The 10,015-nt window shown below is 37.9% G+C and overlaps 1 long non-coding RNA gene across 1 annotated transcript in view; it reads right to left on the reverse strand.

Annotated features, from left to right (window-relative positions):
* LOC308236977 overlaps positions 1 to 9,782 on the reverse strand; it is a 354,070-nt gene extending 344,288 nt beyond the window's left edge. Inside the window, exon 1 of the long non-coding RNA XR_013959392.1 lies at positions 9,681 to 9,782. This is a non-coding gene — a long non-coding RNA (uncharacterized lncRNA). The remainder of the gene's footprint in view (positions 1 to 9,680) is intronic.
* Positions 9,783 to 10,015: the final 233 nt, after the last annotated feature.

The raw sequence follows: 10,015 nt of genomic DNA on the forward strand, positions 1-10,015 counted from the left end.
TGCCATTAAGGCTTAGTCATCAACATTGATCACAGGCTTTCTCTAGATGGTTAATTAATCATCAAGTATTTCTAGCAACATGCACTTATTGAATATGTGCACAGCTCTCTGCAGGCAATACTCCCTACCACGTAGTTTGTCTGGTGCTGATTCCTGGCCCATGCCAACACCTTTGCAAAGATAGGGTAAAACAATGAGGAGGGCATCAGCCTAGGAACCAAGAGATCTGGGTTGCAGGACTAGAAGAGCATGATGTTAATGCACTTATTTTACAGAGGAGGAGACAGGCTCTGCTCCCTCTTCATTCAATTGGTTAGAAATGGAGCAAGGCCTTAGAAATGGGAGCTGAAGGCTTGGGGGTGGGTTGGGAAAGGGCAATTGGGAGGAAAAGGGACATATGTAATGCTTCAAACAATAAAGATTTATTTTTTTAAAAAAGAAAAGAAAAAGAAATGGGAGCTCCCAATCCTCATTCAGTGCCTTTTCCATGACACCACGTACAAGTAAAACCCATTTACCCTGGAAGACTACCACAGTGTCTAAGTTATTTTATGCACAGATGATACTCTTATAAGTTAATTCCTGCAAACCTGAAAAAATCCGATATAATAAAAGACTAATATGCAAATTGACCGAACAGCAGAGCGACAGGTCACTATGATGCGCACTGACCACCAGGGGACAGATGCTCAATGCAGGAACGGCCCCCTGGTGGTCAGTGCACTCCCACAGGGGGAGCGCCCCTCAGCCAGAAGCCAGGCTCACGGCTGGCGAGCGCAGCAGCAGTGGCGGGAGCCTCTCCTGTCTCCACGGCGGCACTAAGGATGTCCAACTGCCGGACTGCGGACTGCGAGAGGGCACAGGCTGGGCTGAGGGACGCGCGTGCGCCCCTCCCGCCCAGCACCCCCCCTCCCCCGCCACCGCCTCACAAGTGCACAAATTTCAGGCACTGAGCCTCTAGTTCCTTATAATTAGCTTAAGCAGGTCAGAACCAACCAGCTCCATTTAAACCCCCACCTGCTGATTCACAGGCAACTCTGCCATGCCTTCAGACACTGTGTACATATTAGAAACTGAAGATGAGCACTCGTTTAGACTCATTGTGATTTTTCTGATTTCTACCAAAGGCAAAACAAAGTACATACATAATGCACACACATACACTCAAAAACACATACCAATCTTAGGCCTCATTGGTGAAACCAGTAGAACTTAACATTTTCTACCCAAAGTTCCACTGTGATTTGGTTAGCTTGAAACCAGCATTGAGCCATCCAAGAAACTCATCTGTGTTTGTTTGTTTGTTTTTAATATATTTTTCTTGATTTCAGAGCGGAAGGGAGAGGCAGAGAGAGATAGAAACATCAATGTTGAGAGAAAATCACTGATAGGCTGCCTCCTGCATGCCCCCACTGGGGATCGAGCCCACAACCCGGGCATGTGCCCTTGACCGGAATCGAACCTGGGACTCTGCAGTCTGCAGGCTGATGCTCTATCCACTGAGCCAAACCAGCTAGGGCCTCATCTGTGTTTTGAATCTGCCAGGTACACATCTGAACAACCCAAATATTGAGGTACATTATATATAAACACAAAACTTCTGCATCTTTAGTATGTCTGAATGTGAAGCCTTGAAAACTGAATTTAAAAAGGGTATTTATTAGCAATGTCCAAACCCATGAATTAACTAATATTTATAATCTCCTTTGCAAGTAAGCAATTTGATCTTCATTTTGCAGATGGAGAAATTAATCAAAGAGCTATACTGGCTCACCTGAGATTTGATTCCAAATAAAACTCAAGCTGTAAAGATTATTCGACTACTATTCTGAGAACTGAACATTAGATTACTAGTCTGAAAAAAATCAAATGCATATGTGCTCTTACTGTTTCTTTTTCTATGTTCCTCATAGTAACTCTCAATCCTCAGTTTTGAGCAATACTGCAAACAGAAAATTTATATCCAAAATCCTAACTTCTGTATATATTTTTAGAGAGAGAGAGCGCGTGCGCAAATACTTGGTGCGATGCACATTAATTCCTATCCAAAATCAGTACATTAAATTTTAATGTTCTATCTTTCATGTTTCTCTCTTCATTTACTAAATCATTTTAATCACTAAAGTACTTTAATTTTAAAAGTACTACTCTATTTTCATTTTAACCTACATTACCTCTGAGTTTTTAGCTCAGTAAAAGAAATTCTTAAATTACTTACATTAAAGTCTTTTTGTTGGTATTTTTTTTCAAAAATAGTCTTTGTATGTGAGTAATAGTAATTTAAGTATTTATTATGAGAATCTTGAAAGAAAACAGTATTTCAATAAGAAACTAGAAGTATTAATTTAACCTAAAGCTAAATGTTTTCTGACTTAGCATTTTTTAATTTTTATGCTTTATATTATTTATCATTTTCAAGGTGTTTTACCAATATTAATTAAAGTTTACAGGTCCCATTCAAATCAGGATTATTACTCCCATGATAAGAGAGCTGAAGCAGCCCGGCTGGCATGGCTCAGTGGTTGAGCATCGACCTATGAAACAGAAGGTCATAGTTTGATTCCCGTTCAGGGCACATGCCTGGGTTGTGGGCTCCACCCTCCCCACCCCCACCCCCCGTGTGGGCATGCAGGAGGCAGCCAATCAATGATTCTCTCTCATCATTGTTGTTTCTATCTCTCTCTCCCTCTCCCTGCCTCTCCGAAATCAATAAAAGTATTTTTTAAGCTTTAGCATAGCATTACATTCAATATACTAAAAGTATACTCATAGAAAACTCCATGCAGTAGAGGTATATTACTAGCATACTCGTATTTTCCCTTTCTTTGAGAATTATGCACTAAATGCCAAACATTTAATAAGTGCAACATAGTGAACTGAGGGCTTGAAAGAGCTAATTCTGATGCTAAATGATGCCTATCCTGAATAAAGTACTAGTTCAAGCCCTCAAGTTTCACACACATGATTTAATTGACTGGATTGTGTGTTAGGATGTGAAATAGGATAGAGGGGGAAAGCTTTTTAAAAATAAATATTTTAAAACTGGGGGGTGGTGAGGAAAAGGAATCATCACATCCTCAAATTAAATTTCTGAATGGAACTCCCATTTGACCCAGTGATTCCACTTCTAGGAATATATCCCAAAAAACTAGAAACACCAATCAGAAAGGATATATGCACCCCTATGTTCATAGCAGCACAATTTACCATAGCTAAGATTTGAAAACAGCCTAAGTGCCCATCAGCAGATGAGTGGATTAAAAAACTGTGGTACATCTACACAATGGAATACTATGCTGCTGTAAAAAGGAAGGAACTCCTACCAGCATGGATGGACCTGAAGAGCATTATGCTAAGTGAAACAAGTCAGTCAGAGAAAGATAAATATCACATGATCTCACTCATTTGTGGAATATAATGAACAACATAAATTGATGAACAAAAACAGATTCAGAGACAGAGAAGCATCGATCAGACTGTCAAACCTCAGAGGGAAGGTAGGGGAGGGTGGGAGTAAGGGGGAGAGATCAACCAAAGGATTTGTATGCATGCATATCAGCCTAACCAATGGACACAGACACCAGGGGGTGAGGGCATGAGTGGGAGGTGGGGGGCAATGGAGGGATAAGGACACATATGTAATACCTTAATAAAGAAAAAAATTAAAAATAAATTTCTGAAAAGCAACATTGTTACTGCCTTTGCCCAATTTCTCTGTTTCACAGTTTAATGTAACATAAAATAACAAGCCATGTATTTATATGTATATAAATAGGTTTGGCCCCAAACCTATCAGTTCACACACCCCTAAATTGCAACCCAAGTCAATGTCCTGGTCTGTCCAAGGCATTGTGAATGAACTGAACAATTTGAGCCAAAGAATAGAGCTTTGGGGTAAGAGTATGCGGGATAGCATAAGGGCCTGCCCCTCTGACAGAGTATGGAATAACCACAGGGAAGAGAGTAGAGAGAAAGATGAGTCTGGGAAAACACATGGTGATTAAACACTTACTTTTGTCATAAATGATTATGAGGGAAATCAATTATGTGAGATATTTCTGATTTGAGAAAAAGAAAATAGATTCTGGAGACAAGCTCATTGGAATTCTAATCAGGATTCCAAAATGTGTTAGCTGTATGACCCTGGGCACATTATATAACCCTCCAGAGCTTCAGTTTACTAATCTCTAAAACGAAGAAAAAATTAATCCTTGCCTTCAAGGGTTCTAGTGAGAATATATAAAATAACATGCTGTGAGGGAGCCTGCTAGAACACGTGACGTATAGGACACCCAACCAATGTCATGTCTCTTTCCTTCCGTCTTCCCGCAGTATTAGTTAAAGATTGGAGGGTCCACAGACAACCTCTCTTACAATCCAACAATTCTATCTCCTGGGCAATTCGTATTTTGAGTCTCCTTAATCTCTTGATCCATCTATTGACGTACATTACCAAACTAGATACAGTGTAAAGCTGCACAATTATTTCTCCTAGTTTGTTTTTCTTGTTTTGATGTTCTAAAAACTCCTTGATAACCATGTTTATGTATGTATGGTGTGCATTCCAACTTTAAAGACATTCCCATATCTCAACAACTACTCCTACCAGCATGTCTCCTCTCCCTGTCTCTCTATCTCGTTCTCTCTTGCCCTCTGCATGCTTATATATACCCACACACATACACACACTGCAGAAGGGGATGGGGACACGATCAAAATAGCACTCTCCAGGAAGGGCAGCTCATCCATTTTCTTTCCAAACCCAGAAGAACTTCTAAAACAAAGAGGGTACCTAGAGGTTTGCAATTGTGTTTGGAATTCCCAGAGGTATGCCTCCTGTTAGTAAACTTCAGGACACCTTCAGTCCACCCTGGAAGCAAACCACACCTGCAGTCTGGTCTTTCCCAGGCCTTTGGCCAGACCTCTCCACTCCAGGTGAGGTTTTGAGCAAGTACAGTCATCCAAGACAATTAGCTTCTTCGAAGAGTGCAACTTTCGGAAGAAAGAAATAGAAAAAAAAAAAAAAATGAGTAAAGACACGTCATTCCAGCCCTTACCGGACCAGTTTTAACGTATACCTAACAGAGCAAGTAAACCACTAGCAGGGTATGTATCTATCCACAGGACTTATTCCACTCCACTATAGTCAGAGAGGGAGAGAAGAGAAGAAGAGATGGAGAGAAAGAAGAAGAGGTGAAAGGAGAGGACAGGAAAGCTTAATCACAAAGCTTGTTTTCTTTAAAGCTGTAGGGACCATCAGTATTACTGTTAGCAAAGCCAGGTCCATACCAAAGCATGAAATTGGCATTATCCTACCACTTGGAAGAAATTGTGGCTCTGCTCCTGAGAGCATGGTCCTTCACAAAAGCCGGAGGAACCTGTCAGGTCAAGCTTAGCAGCCTTTCTGGCCTTGCCCCGCAGCCCCAGTCTCAGATCCTCCCAGGTTGCCCCAGAATGCCTTGTCCTGGCTAAGCTCTGTGTGGGTGTGTAAGTACAACCAAAGCTGCTTGTTTCTCGGTCTCAGGGGATCACTGACCCACCTTGGGACAGCAACCAGTTGAGATAGAGTAGGATTTCAACGGGCTGGTTTTATCAATGTTACCTTTCATAAAGAGCTGGCGTATCTAGAAAAACTCTTGGGACATTCGTAAACTTCAGTTAACCGTGGTCTTCAGAAAACTGAAGTTTGATGAAAGCTCATTGCAATGCAGTGTCATCATATATTTTCCTTCACTTTGGCTAATGCCTTTTCCCCTCTAATGTTTTTTTCCTTATAAAATATGTTCAAGTAAATGTTCTCATTTTTAAGGTTTTAATTTTAAATATGGTATCCATGCATCAGCAATGTATGTGTAACTACTGGGAAATAAAACATCATGCACATACAAAAAAAAAAAAAAAGAAGAAGAAAAAACATCATGCACATACATAAAACATAATATTGCAGCAGATCAGCATGAACTCCAAAGGGCCTGTCTTGACGTGAGACCTGAGTCATTCTCGGGCCTCTTGATGCCTTTGTCATCAGGTACAGAACAAGTGATTTTTACCAGCGCTTAATTTTCATGGGGTCTCTTCGGCATTTTGAGTGGAAAGGCAGGAGAATCACAGGAAAAGAAAAGCTTGAAAAATGGACCTTCTTCTGGTACAGGGAGACTCATTCAGTAGAGTCTACTGCCCACCCCACCTCCTCTCCAACCCCACTACTCCCATTAGTATTCCCACAAAAGCAATAAACCATATAAGGGGAACTAGAGGAGTTCAAGGACATGGAGCTACATCCTAACCCCTAATAGCACACACACACAAAAAGCAAACAAAAGTACCTTAGTCCTTTGCCATAACCTCAACACAGCTAGTTTTCTATAGTACCTTCAGATTTCCTCCTTATCTTAAAGAAATACTTGTGTCAACCATATTGACTCAGCCTCTGATTGCTAAGGTAAATATCTATCTTATATATTTTATTTTGTAGGCATTCCTAAAACTTAGCTCTCATTTAAAAATTACCATATAGGGGGTGCTGAATAATTCCTTTTAAACTTATAAATAAACAGCTATGAAGCAATGAAATTTAAATAGTTCACACACACACATCTTCGAAGCCTTTTGTGAAATTCTCTAGAATACTCTGCTTTGTCACAAATGGTTATAAAAGCAGATAGATTTCTGGGTGAAAAAAAATGTTGCCTAAGCCAAAATGGACTTATCAGCATATGTATCAAAATGCAATTAATTGATGAAAATGTTAAACTAAGAAGAACTATGGAAATAATTTGTGGGATAAAGTTTCATTCAAAAGCTTGACTTTCCTTTGTTTTCAAAAAATGAGATGCCATATCATGGTCTATATAGAAATACATCAGGGATGTTTAGATGGGATGCATGTAACCCTAATGTAACTTTTCCATTAAAAATTACTTTTGGTGTACTCATGAAGTATTTAATTCAAAGTATCAAATAAACACATATCATGTGAGATTCTAGTTTCCTAACTATAACTTTGAATCTCTAGTGAGGTGGAAGTTTATAAATAAATAAGTACCAGGTTGAGTCTCTCCACAGAAGTCTTAGGAACCAGATTCTTTGGCAACAGGGTGAATCATAGGGGGCAAGTCAAATTTCAATCAGTTCCTTTTCACCTTCTCTCTATCATGAAAAACCACATTGATTTATTTTTAGATAAAAGAAAAAGCAGCATGTATTAAGGCAACATTTGGTAGAGTTTACATTTATACTTCATGATAACCTATTGATACTATACTTTGTCAGATCATGTTGATATAAATTGGAACAGAATTTGACAAATTCTGTCAAGATGGAAAAATTTCTGAATTATATGCATCTGTCAGGAAGGAAAACAAATGCAAAAAATGAAAATATGTTTCAAAATAAACTTACCAGATTGTGTATACTTTTCATTTTATAGTGATATAGGCTTTGCTATCTAACTTTCATTTGAATCAAGATGCACAAGTTCTATCAAGATATTTCTTTCCTTCTATAGTTGAGATTTAAATATGTCATATTTTTTCAATATCCAAATGGATTTCTTTAAGGCAAAAAAATAATGTTTTTCCAGGATATAGATTACTTACCTATAAAGTAAATTTTATGATGTGCTAAATCTATTATGTAATGTTCAGGTTTTTGTTACAGATGTATTTTCTTTTTTAAAAAATGCAACAATGTGTATATAGTACTGAATAAATGTACTTTGGAATAACAATGATTTCATAAAGATATGCCAAATTTAATAAGTATTGCTTCCATGGTAAATAATATCATCAAATAACATTTCTCTATTTTAAACATTTGCTGAATATAATGTTTATGTATTCTTCTTTTCCCCTTTGACAAATGTGGAAGCTATTCCAATTTCCATACAAATTCACTGGTATGTTTAAGGGAATGTCATTACAACGTTATTTACCTAATTTCTTAGGAAAAAAAAAACACAGAAAGAAAGAATAGAAAAGAATTTGGAGTCTATAAATAAGTGTTAAAATGATGTGCTATGTGGTGAGAGAGAGATATATATAATCAAAGTAATATATATTATGATTAAAGCTTTTTTCAACTATTTGCTTATTCAGTAGAACTCATTCAGAAGATAATCTGTGAATGATTAGTCCCATTTAGTACATACCTTCAGTTTACAAGTAAAAATACATATACAAATGGAATGTTGTTTCCTTTAAGCAAATTAGAAAGTCAGCAAAAATACTAAAAGAAAAAGAGTGAAATAAAATTGCCATGTCATACTAATGAATTTGTTGAATGAATATAGTCTGCATATCCACAGCCTTAACACTGTTCTGAAATAGTGGCGGTTTCTCTAGCAAATATGTGTTTTAAAGAATAATCCTGAAAAAGCAATGCATTTTAGGTAACATGCTGTTTTGTCTTAAACAGATTCCTACTCTTTTTCTGAATGACCTTATTTGCTCATTTGGGAGACAACTTGTAAAAGAATTATTCATTGTTTCCTATGCATAAGTTTTAAAAATAATTCACCACACTTAACCAAATTATTTTCAAAGTATATGCAGAAAGAAAAGAATACTTAACTTTCCCCTGCCTACATGTGAGAGCTTGTCAGCATTCGACTGCAAGGCCTTTAATCCCAGGCTTTAAATAATGCAGATAACAGTTGATTACTCCATTGCAAGAACCGTTGAGCTCTGCAAAATCTGAGTAACACAATATTTTCTACATAAAAAGCCAATCTCAAACACTAGGCATCTAAGTAAAATACATCCTGAGACCAAACCATGCAACCCATTTTTGCCTTTAGCACATAAACTCTGGTAAATACTGGTGTCGTTTACTACCAAGTAATTCTGCCTCCTTGCCTTCATTACCAAGCCATCTAGTTCTACAGCTTAATTTGCTGAACTCACAGTCCATACATTTTCTGGATTTAAAGGACTCTTGGAGTCATAACAAGTGAAATGCTTAGTTATGTTACACAGGAATCCAAAAGAACACACAAACAAAATTTTAGACTTAAAAGAATACTGGTTTGACATTCACTTCTATTTCTTTAGGAAAATAATTGTTTTATGTCTCTTTACAACCATGATTCAATATCTGCTCCCTCTGTTCACTTGTACACATCAGCCATTACAAAGGAGCTTTGCTCTCACTTGGCTAAATTACAACTTGAGTAATGTAAAACAGAGAATAACCAGGAAATATTGGCTTTCAACCCCAAATCAAAAAGTGACAAAATTTTGCCATCAAAAGTATCTAGCTGAGTCCCAAATGGATGAAATTCATCCATAAAGCTGATGTATATAACACTTCACTTTGATGTATATGAGTATCCATATATGTCTGAGCATGTATTCATAATTATCATGTAACCAGATAAATGAAAGAAATACAATTAGGTTACAAACATCAAATAAACTGCAAAAAAAAAAATGATCAAAGTTTAGCCAAGAACCCAGATTTTAGTGGCATTGGAGCATTTTGAATCATTTTCTTCTCTAAAACTATTCATCACATTCTTTCCTCTAAATCCCTGTCTAAACATAGGAATAATCAGTCCCTCTTGATTCTAACAAAGCAAGTTTAGTCGTTTACTATACCCAGAATGAAACATCATGAAGTAGAAAATCTATAGATTGCATTCAGTATCACCAATAAGTATCACATTTGACTACTGCCCGTACCCTTTGGAAACCAGTCCTCACATGACTACTGGCCTGACACCTCATCCATCAGCAGGGTGCCCAGAGCAGAGCTGGGCAGTCTTCCTTGTGCCATCTCCAGAGTGGAGGCCCAGCTGGGAAACAGGCTTCTCTTCCAATAGCAATTAGATCTTTAAGATCAGGCCTGAGCAATTTGACCTAACGCCATCCTTCCTCGCAACAAAGTCTCCAAAAATCTTCGGAGGAAGCCAGGGAGAGGCAAATGAGGAGAAATCCAGGTCTCCGTGGCCTGATTAGAAACTTTGTTGTGTCAAATAAACTTTGGCCACTGGAGGAAAGTATCCTATGGTTGCTCT

This window comes from Plecotus auritus (assembly GCF_963455305.1).
Source record: "Plecotus auritus genome assembly, chromosome: 11".
Lineage (NCBI taxonomy): Eukaryota > Metazoa > Chordata > Mammalia > Chiroptera > Vespertilionidae > Plecotus > Plecotus auritus.